This window comes from Triticum aestivum, chromosome 2D (assembly GCF_018294505.1).
Source record: "Triticum aestivum cultivar Chinese Spring chromosome 2D, IWGSC CS RefSeq v2.1, whole genome shotgun sequence".
Classification (NCBI taxonomy): domain Eukaryota; kingdom Viridiplantae; phylum Streptophyta; class Magnoliopsida; order Poales; family Poaceae; genus Triticum; species Triticum aestivum.
In genome coordinates, this window is record NC_057799.1 from 147,794,096 (window position 1) to 147,805,150 (window position 11,055).

Genomic DNA, 11,055 nt, shown 5'->3' on the forward strand with positions numbered 1-11,055 from the left:
GTGATTTTTCAACAAACTTTGGTGCACTGGAGCATGTGCTTGTAGTTCAAATTTTAATTATGCACATTAAATGCCCAGAAACTCAATTAATGTATAAAAAAGGCCAAACGAACCTGGGATAATTCCAAAATTTAACACGATACTTCTATTTGGTCTAATCTACCTGTGTAAAAAATTTAAGGCGGGAGAAGGCAGTGTACGTATCTCGTTTCGCACACAGAGGTGACACGTTCCCTCTCGGAACCACGCGCCTTCTTGAGGGAAGCTCCAGTTTGCAAGAAGCTTACACCAAAACTTGTCCCAATTCGGCCAAAAAAAATTACCGCAGCATGTTGGTGTCATGTCATGACATCATGCCAAGTTTCATGATTTTCAGGCGTGTTTTGGATTTACATGAATTAAAAAACCAAGTTTCTCAATCTTTCCGGCCGAGCCACGACGCCCAAATATTTGAATTTCATTCCCATTTCTTGCATGGGACCTACAAATTCACCAAAAGACACACATGCGATTTTTTAACAAACTTTGGTGCATTTGAGCATGTGCTGAAGGAAATATGCCCTAGAGGCAATAATAAAGTTATTATTTATTTTCTTATTTCATGATAAAAGTTTATTATTCATGCTAGAATTGTATTAACCGGAAACTCAGTACATGTGTGAATACATAGACAAATAGAGTGTCACTAGTATGCCTCTACTTGAATAGCTCGTTGAATCAAAGATGGTTAAGTTTCCTAGCCATAGACATGAGTTGTCATTTGATTAACGGGATCACATCATTAGAGAATGATGTGATTGACTTGACCCATTCTGTTAGCTTATCATTTGATCGTTTAGTATGTTGCCATTGCTTTCTTCATGACTTATACATGTTCCTATGACTATGAGATTATGCAACTCCCAAATACAGGAGAAACACTTTGTGTGCTATCAAACGTCACAACGCAACTGGGTGATTATAAAGATGCTCTACAGGTGTCTCGATGGTGTTTGTTGAGTTGGCATAAATCGAGATTAGGATTTGTTACTCTGATTGTCGGAGAGGTATCTCTGGGCCCTCTCGGTAATGCACATTACTATAAGCCTTGCAAGCAATGTGACTAATGAGTTAGTTGCGGGATGATGCATTACGGAACGAGTAAAGAGACTTGCCGGTAATGAGATTGAACTAGGTATTGAGATACCGACGATCGAATCTCGGGCAAGTAACATACAGATGACAAAGGGAACAACGTATGTTGTTATGCGGTTTGACGGATAAAGATCTTCGCAGAATATGTAGGAGCCAATATGAGCATCTAGGTTCCGCTATTGGTTATTGACCGGAGATGTGTCTCGGTCATGTCTACATAGTTCTGGAACCCGTAGGGTCCGCACGCTTAACGTTCGATGATGATTTGTATTATGAGTTATGTGATTTGATGTACCAAAGGTTGTTCGGAGTCCCGGATGAGATCGGGGACATGACAAGGAGTCTCGAAATGGTCGAGAGGTAAAGATCGATATATTGGAAGGCTATATTCGAACATCGGAAAGGTTCCGAGTGATTCGGGTATGTTTCGGAGTACCGGAGAGTTACGGGAATTCACCGGAAGAAATATTGGGCCTTATTGGGCCATACGGGAATACAGGAGGCAGGCCACAGGGAAGGAGGCACGCGCCCCCCATGGGTCCGAATTGGACTAGGGGAAAGGGGGCGGCGCCCCCTTGCCCTTTCCTACTCCCTCTCTCTCTTTCCCTATTTCTTCTCTCCTACTCCGGAAAGGAAAGGGGAATCCTACTAGGACTTGGGAGTCCTAGTAGGACTCCCCACACTTGGCGCGCCCCCTCTAGGGCCGGCCTCCTCCTCCTCCCTCCTTTATATATGTGGGAAGGGGGCACCCCAAAGGCACAACAGGCAATCTCTTAGCCATGTGCGGTGCCCCCCTCCACAGTTACACACCTCGGTCATATCGTCGTAGTGCTTAGGCGAAGCCCTGCGTCGGTAACTTCATCATCACCTTCGCCACGCCGTCGTGCTGACGGAACTCTCCCTCGGCCTCAATTGGATCAAGAGTACGAGGGACGCCGTCGAGCTGAACGTGTGCTGAACACGGAGGTGCCGTACGTTCGGTGCTAGGATCGGTCGGATCGTGAAGACGTACAACTACATCAACCATGTAGATAAACGCTTCCGCTTTCGGTCTACGAGGGTACGTAGACAACACTCTCCCCTCTCGTTGCTATGCATCACCTAGATGGATCTTGCATGTGCGTAGGAATTTTTTTGAAATCACTGCGTTCCCCAACAATGGTATTGGAGCCAGGTCTATGCGTAGATGTTATATGCACGAGTAGAACACAAAGAGTTGTGGGCGATAATAGTCATACTGCTTACCAGCATGTCATACTTTGATTCGGCGGTATTGTTGGATGAAGCAGCCCAAACCGACATTACATGACCGTGTTCATGAGACTGGTTCTACCGCCGTGCGTCGCACACAGGTGGCTAGTGGGTGTTTGTTTCTCCAACTTTAGTTGAATCGAGTGTGACTACGCCCGGTCCTTGTTGAAGGTTAAAACATCCCACTTGACGAAAAATCGTTGTGGTTTTGATGCGTAGGTAAGAACGGTTTTTGCTAGAAGCCCGTAGCAGCCACGTAAAACTTGCAACAACAAAGTAGAGGACGTCTAACTTGTTTTTGCAGGGCTTGCTGTGATGTGATATGGTCAAGACGTGATGATATATAATTTGTTGTATGAGATGATCATGTTTTGTAACAGTTATCGGCAACTGGCAGGAGCCATATGGTTGTCGCTTTATTGTATGAAATGCAATCGCCATGTAATTGCTTTACTTTATCACTAAGCGATAGCGATAGTCGTTGAAGCACTAGTTGGCGAGACGACAACGATGCTTCGATGGAGATCAAGGTGTCAAGCCAGTGACGATGGTGATCATGACGGTGCTTTGGAGATGGAGATCAAAGGCACAAGATGATGATGGCCATATCATATCACCTATGTTGATTGCATGTGATGTTTATCTTTTATGCATCTTATTTTGCTTAGTACGACCGTAGCATTATAAGATGATCTCTCACTAAAATTTCAAGGTATAAGTGTTCTCCCTGAGTATGCACCGTTGCGACAGTTCTTCGTGCTGAGACACCACGTGATGATCGGGTGTGATAAGCTCTATGTTCACATACAACTGGTGCAAGCCAGTTTTGCACACGCAGAATACTCGGGTTAAACTTGACGAGCCTAGCATATGCAGATATGGCCTCGGAACACTGAGACCCAAAGGTCGAGCGTGAATCATATAGTAGATATGATCAACATAGTGATGTTCACAATTGAAAACTACTCCATCTCACGTGATGATCGGACATGGTTTAGTTGATATGGATCACGTGATCATTTAGATGACTAGAGGGATGTCTATCTAAGTGGGAGTTCTTAAGTAATATGATTAAATTGAACTTTAATTTATCATGAACTTAGTCCTGATAGTATTTGCATAACTATGTTGTAGATCAATAGCTCGCGATATAGCTCCCCGTTTATTTTTGATATGTTCCTAGAGAAAAATAAGTTGAAAGATGATAGTAGCAATGATGCGGACTTGGTCCGTGATCTGAGGATTATCCTCATTACTGCACAGAAGAATTATGTCCTTGATGCACCGCTAGGTGACAAAACTATTGCAGGAGCAGATGCAGACGTTATGAACGTTTGACAAGCTCGGTATTATGACTACTTGATAGTTTAGTGCACCATGCTTTACGGCTTAGAACCGGGACTTCAAAAATGTTTTGAACGCCACAGAGCATATAAGATGTTCCAAGAGTTGAAATTGGTATCTCATACTCATGCCCGTGTCAAGAGGTATGAGACCTCTGACAGTACTTTGCCTACAAGATGGAGGAGAATAGCTCAACGAGTGAGCATGTGCTCAGAATGTCTGAGTACTACAATCACTTGAATCAAGTGGGAGTTAATCTTCCCGATAAAATAGTGATTGACAGAGTTCTCTAGTCACTATCACCAAGTTACTAGAACTTCGTGATGAACTATAATATGCAAGGGATAATGGAAACGATTCCCAAGCTCTTCGCGATGCTGAAATCGGCGAAGGTAGAAATCAAGAAAAAGCATCAAGTGTTGATGGTTGACAAGACCACTAGTTTCAAGTAAAAGGGCAAGGGAAAGAAAGGGAACTTCAAGAAGAATGGCAAGCAAGTTGCCACGCCCACGAAGAAGCCCAAAGCTAGACCCAAGCCTGAAAATGAGTGCTTCTACTGCAAAGGAAATGGCCACTGGAAGTGGAACTGCCCTAGATACTTGGCGGATAAGAAGGATGGCATAGTGAACAAAGGTATATTGGATATACATGTTATTGATGTGTACTTTACTAGTGTTTATAGCAACCCCTCGGTATTTGATACTAGTTCAGTTGCTAAGAGTAGTAACTCGAAACGGGAGTTGCAAAATAAACAAAGACTAGTTAAGGGCGAGGTGATGATGTGTGTTGGAAGTGATTCCAAGGTTGATAAGATCACCATCGCACACTCCCTTTACCTTCGGGAGTAGTGTTGAACCTGAAATAAATGTTATTTGGTGTTTGCGTTGAGCATGAATATGATTGGATCATGTTTATTGCAATACAGTTATTCATTTAAGTCAAAGAATAATTCTTTTTCTATTTACATGAATAAAACCTTCTATGGTCATACACTCAATATAAATGGTTTATTGAATCTCGGTCGTAGTGATACACATATTTATAATATTGAAGCCAAAAGATGCAAAGTTAATAATGATAGTGCAACTTATTTGTGGCACTGCCGTTTAGGTCATATTGGTGTAAAGCGCATGAAGAAACTCCATGCTGATGGGCTTTTGGAATCACTTGATTATGAATCACTTGATGCTTGCGAACCATGACTCATGGGCAAGATGACTAAGACTCCGTTCTCCGGAACAATGGAGCAAGCAACTGATTATTGGAAATAATACATACCGATGTATGCGGTCCGATGAGTGTTGAGGCTCACGGCGGGTATCATTATTTTCTAAACTTCACAGATGATTTGAGCAGATATGGGTATATCTACTTGATGAAACATAAGTCCGAAACATTTGAAAAGTTCAAAGAATTTAAGAGTGAAGTGGAAAATCATCCTAACAAGAAAATAAAGTTTCTACGATCTGATCGCAGAGACGAATATTTGAGTTACGAGTTTGGTCTCCATTTGAAACAATGTGGAATAGTTTCACAAACTCATGCCACCTGGAACACCACAGCATAATGGTGTGTCCGAACGTCATAACCATACTTTATTGGATATAGTGCAATATATGATGTCTCTTACCAATTTACCACTATCGTTTTGGGGTTATGCATTAGAGACAGCTACATTCACGTTAAATAGGGCACCGTCTAAATTCGTTGAGACGACGCCGTAAGAACTATGGTTTGGCAAGAAACCTAAGTTGTCGTTTCTTAAAGTTTGGGGTTGCGATGCGTATGTGAAAAAGTTTCAACCTGATAAGCTCGAACCCAAATCGGAGAAGCGCGTCTTCATAGGATACCCAAAGGAGACTGTTGGGTACACCTTCTATCACAGATCCGAAGGCAAGATATTCGTTGCTAAGAATGGGTCCTTTCTAGAGAAGGAGTTTCTCTCGAAAGAAGTGAGTGGGTGGAAAGTAGAACTTGATGATGTAATTGTACCTGCTCCCCAATTGGAAAGTAGTTCATCACAGAAATCAGTTCCAGTGAGGCCTACACCAATTAGTGAGGAAGTTAATAATGATGATCATGAAACTTCAGATCAATTTACTACAAAACCTCGTAGGTCAACCAGAGTACGTTCCGCACCAGAGTGGTACGGTAATCCGGTTCTGGAAGTCATGTTACTAGACCATGACGAACCTACGAACTATGAGGAAGCGATGATGAGCCCAGATTCCGCAAAATGGTTTAAAGCCATGAAATCTGAGATAGGATCCATGTATGAAAACAAAGTAGGACTTTGGTGGAATTGCCCGATGATCGGCAAGCCATTGAGAATAAATGGATCTTCAAGAGGAAGACGGACGCTGATGGTAGTGTTACTATCTACAAAGCTCGACTTGTCACAAAAGGTTTTCGACAAGTTCAAGGTGTTGACTACGATGAGTTTTTCTCACTCATAGCGATGCTTAAGTCTGTCCGAATCATGTTAGCAAGTGCCGCATTTTATGAAATCTGGCAAATGGATAAACAAAACTGCATTCCTTAATGGATTTATTAAAGAAGAGTTGTATATGATGCAACCAGAAGGTTTTGTTAATCCTAAAGGTGCTAACAAAATATGCAAGCTCCAGCGATCCATCTATGGACTGGTGCAAGCATCTCGGAGTTGGAATATATGCTTTGATAAGTTGATCAAAGCATATAGTTTTATACAAACTTGCGGTGATTCCTGTATTTACAAGAAAGTGAGTGGGAGCACTACAGCCTTTCTGATAAGTATATGTGAATGACATATTGTCAATTGGAAATGATGTAGAATTTTCTGGAAAGCATAAAGGAGTGTTTGAAAGGAGTTTTTCAAAGAAAGACCTCGGTGAAGCTGCTTACATACTAAGCATCAAGATCTATAGAGATAGATCAAGACGCTTGATAAGTTTTTTCAATGAGTACATACCTTGACAAGTTTTTGAAGTAGTTCAAAATGGAACAGTCAAAGAAAGAGTTCTTGCCTGTGTTGCAAGGTGTGAAGTTGAGTAAGACTCAAAGCCCGACCACGGAAGAAGATAGAGAGAGAATGAAAGTCATTCCCTATGCCTCAGCCATAGGTTCTATAAAGTATGTCATGCTGTGTACCAGACCTATTGTATACCCTACCCTGAGTTTGGCAAGGGAGTACAATTTTTGATCTAGGAGTAGATCACTGGACAGCGGTCAAAATTATCCTTAGAGGACTAAGGAAATATTTCTCGGTTATGGAGGTGATAAAGAGTTCGTCGTAAAGAGTTACGTCGATGCAAGCTTTACACAGATCTAGATGACTCTAAGTCACAATCCGGATACATATTGAAAGTGGGAGCAATTAGCTAAAGTAGCTCCGTGGAGAGCATTGTAGACACAGAAATTTGCAAAATACATACGGATCTGAATTTGGCAGACCCGTTGACTAAACTTCTCTCGCAAGCAAAAATATGATCACACCTTAGTAATCTTTGGGTGTTAATCACATGATGATGTGAACTAGATTACTGACTCTAGTAAACACTTTGAGTGTTGGTCACATGGCGATGTGAACTATGGGTGTTAATCACATGGTGATGTGAACTATTGGTGTTAAATCACATAGCGATGTGAACTGGATTATTGACTCTAGCACAAGTGGGAGACTGAAGAAAATATGCCCTAGATGCAATAATAAAGTTATTATTTATTTTCTTATTTCATGATAAAAGTTTATTATTGATGCTAGAATTGTATTAACCGGAAACTTAGTACATGTGTGAATACATAGACAAACAGAGTGTCACTAGTATGCCTCTACTTGACTAGCTCATTGAATCAAAGATGGTTAAGTTTCCTTGCCATAGACATGAGTTGTCATTTGATTAACGGGACCACATCACTAGAGAATGATGTGATTGACTTGACCCATTCCGTTAGCTTAGCATTTGATCGTTTAGTATGTTGCTATTGCTTTCTTCATGACTTATACATGTTCCTATGACTATGAGATTATGCAACTCCTGAATACCGGAGGAACACTTTGTGTGCTATCAAACGTCACAACGTAGCTGGGTGATTATAAAGATGCTCTACAGGTGTCTCCGATGGTGTTTGTTGAGTTGGCATAGATCGAGATTAGGATTTGTCACTCTGATTGTCGGAGAGGTATCTCTGGGCCCTCTAGGTAATGCACATCACTATAAGCCTTGCAAGCAATGTGACTAATGAGTTAGTTGCGGGATGATGCATTACAGAATGAGTAAAGAGACTTGCCGGTAACGAGATTGAACTAGGTATTGAGATACCGACGATCGAATCTCGGGCAAGTAACATACCGATGACAAAGGGAACAACGTATGTTGTTATGTGGTTTGACTAATAAAGATCTTCGTAGAATATGTAGGAGCCAATATGAGCATCCAGGTTCCGCTATTGGTTATTGACCGGAGATGTGTCTCGGTCATGTCTACATAGTTCTCGAACCCGTAGGGTCCGCACGCTTAACGTTCGATGACGATTTGTGTTATCAGTTATGTGATTTGATGTACCGAAGGTTGTTCGGAGTCCCAAATGAGATCAGGGACATGACGAGGAATCTCGAAATGGTCGAGAGATAAAGATCGATATATTGGAAGGCTATATTCGGACATCGGAAAGGTTCCGAGTGATTCGGGTATGTTTCGGTGTACCGGAGAGTTACGGGAATTCACCGGAAGAAGTATTGGGCCTTATTGGGCCATACGGGAATAGAGGAGGCAGGCCAAAGGGAAGGAGGCGCGCCTCCCCCCCATGGGTCCGAATTGGACTAGGGGAAAGGGGGCGACGCCCCCCTTGCCCTTTCCTACTCCCTCTCTCTTTCTCTCTTTCTTCTCTCCTACTCCGGAAAGGAAAGGGGAACCCTACTAGTACTTGAGAGTCCTAGTAGGACTCCCCACACTTGGCACGCCCCCTCTAGGGCCAGCCTCCTCCTCCTCCCTCCTTTATATACATGGGAAGGGGGCACCCAAAAGGCACAACAGACAATCTCTTAGCCGTGTGCGGTGCCCCCCTCCATAGTTACACCTCGGTCATATCGTCGTAGTGCTTAGGCGAAGCCCTGTGCCGGTAACTTCATCATCACCGTCGCCACGCTGTCATGCTAACGGAACTCTCCCTTGGCCTCAACTGGATCAAGAGTACGACGGACGCCATCGAGCTGAACGTGTGCTGAACACGGAGGTGCCGTACATTCGGTGCTAGGATCGGTCGGATCGTGAAGACGTACGACTACATCAACCGCTTTGATAAACGCTTCCGCTTTCGGTCTACGTGGGTACGTAGACAACACTCTCCCCTCTCGTTGCTATGCCCCACCTAGATGGATCTTGCGTGTGCGTAGGATTTTTTTTGAAATTACTGCGTTCCCCAACATGTGCTTGTAGTTCAAATTTGAATTATGCACATTAAATGCCTAGAAACTCAATTAATGCATAAAAATGCCAAACGAACCCAGAATAATTCCAAATTTAAACACGACACTCATGTACTAGTTGCATGTTCACTGTACGTAAATGTTCTAGCAATTCGAACACCATCCTTTCCCTCCGCAACGCCATTTTGTCTTTCAAAACATAATGGAAAAATCAGGTATACCACAAACAGTTTACTAGAAAGAATCGTGTGGGATGCGATATAAAATATCTTGGCGCACCGTCTTGTCTGGATTATGCAGGAAGCTTCATCGTCTACAGTCCACGGCCCCTGCTTGAACCATACTTGCGCTCCAGTTTCTCGCGGCACCGAGCGAATTTTTTTGCCACCGCGGAAATATCTATCTCCCCGCCCTCCCCCTCCTACCAAAAGCCACATTTCCACTGTTCCTCCTTGTTTTCCAAGTTCAAACCTTCACTGTTGCTTACTGGCAACTCAGCCTGCTCGCCGGCGACCCTTCTTCTTGCAGCGCCGCCTCCTCGCCGGCTACCCTTCTTCTTGCAGCGCCGCCTCCTCGCCGGCGACCCTTCTTCTTGCAGCGCCGCCTCCTCGTCGGCGACCCTTCTTCTTGCTGCGCGGCCTCGTCTATATGGTCAGGTAATCCACACCCCACCCACACCATCCTCCTTCTTTCCCATCCCATATGCCCCGACCGACGGCGCGACACCTTTCACCGAAATCACTGCCCCCTCCTCCAATTAAGTGCCGCCCACAGCCATTTTGCACGCAGTATAACGTGGAGCTCAGTAGCATGCGACCGCACGCGCGCATGAGGTCGCTATGGCTGCCATGCATGTCGACCGCCAGATCTTGGAGGAGCACCTCGTCTTCGAGGCCACCGTCAACACCGCCATGCGGTTGTCTACTTTAAAATACAGTTCGTGATGTTTTCTCGAGGCCACCGCCAGTGCCTTCTAGTGATTTGTCCTCTGTAATGTTAATATGCAATCTGATGTTCAGTTAACAGTTTGGTCCTCTGAAATGTAATGTTCAGTTAACAGTTTGGTCCTCTGAAATGTAATGTTCAGTTAACACTTTGGTCCAACAATTGCTACATTTCGTAGTACTGTTCTCAAGCATTCTTTGTTTTTTTAACTGTCTTATCTTCTAGTACATGTTTCTATTCTGCAATGTCGTGCTCAGTTAACTATTTTGGTTCATTTGGTCTGCTGTCCATTTAACTGTTTGGTTCAATTCTGCAATTTGATTTTCACTTGCTGTGGGTACAATTTTGTATTGTTATGCATGTGACACCAATCGAATTTGGTTGTACTCAATACATATTCTACTGATAGTATGGCAACTCTCAGTTAACCTGATCAAGATCTTCCTGATGTGTGTTGCAGGGAAACAATGGGAAACACTGCGGTTTACGATCGAGGTTTGTTCAAGCAGGGTCCTTTGGCTAATAGCACATTATTGTGCAGTTGCAGGAATCATTCTAATATTTAGGTTTCTTACAATTTGGTCTTGCACATGTAGGTCCTGCTGTCAGAGGCTTAGACCCACTGTTCGACCCATTTTGCAGATGGGGAAATGAGATGTCCATGAATATCAGTCAAGTCAAGAAACTCAGAAAGATTGTTAGAATGAAGAAACTTGCGACGAATAATAGCAAGATCTTTGTTTGCACAATGAAAAAGACATCAGTCAACTATCGGATGGTACCAACTCTTTTACCTTGTTTTTACCCCTTGCGCCATTTCAAAATTTACAACAGCGATCTATGCATAGCTTTGTTTTTAGTACTTTTCAAAGCAGTTCACCAATGATTACCTCTCAAACCACCTGCATGGTCAAGAGGCGAGGAAGGTATTCATTCAACACCCACGGTACAATATTGAAGTCTTGCTGAAGAGG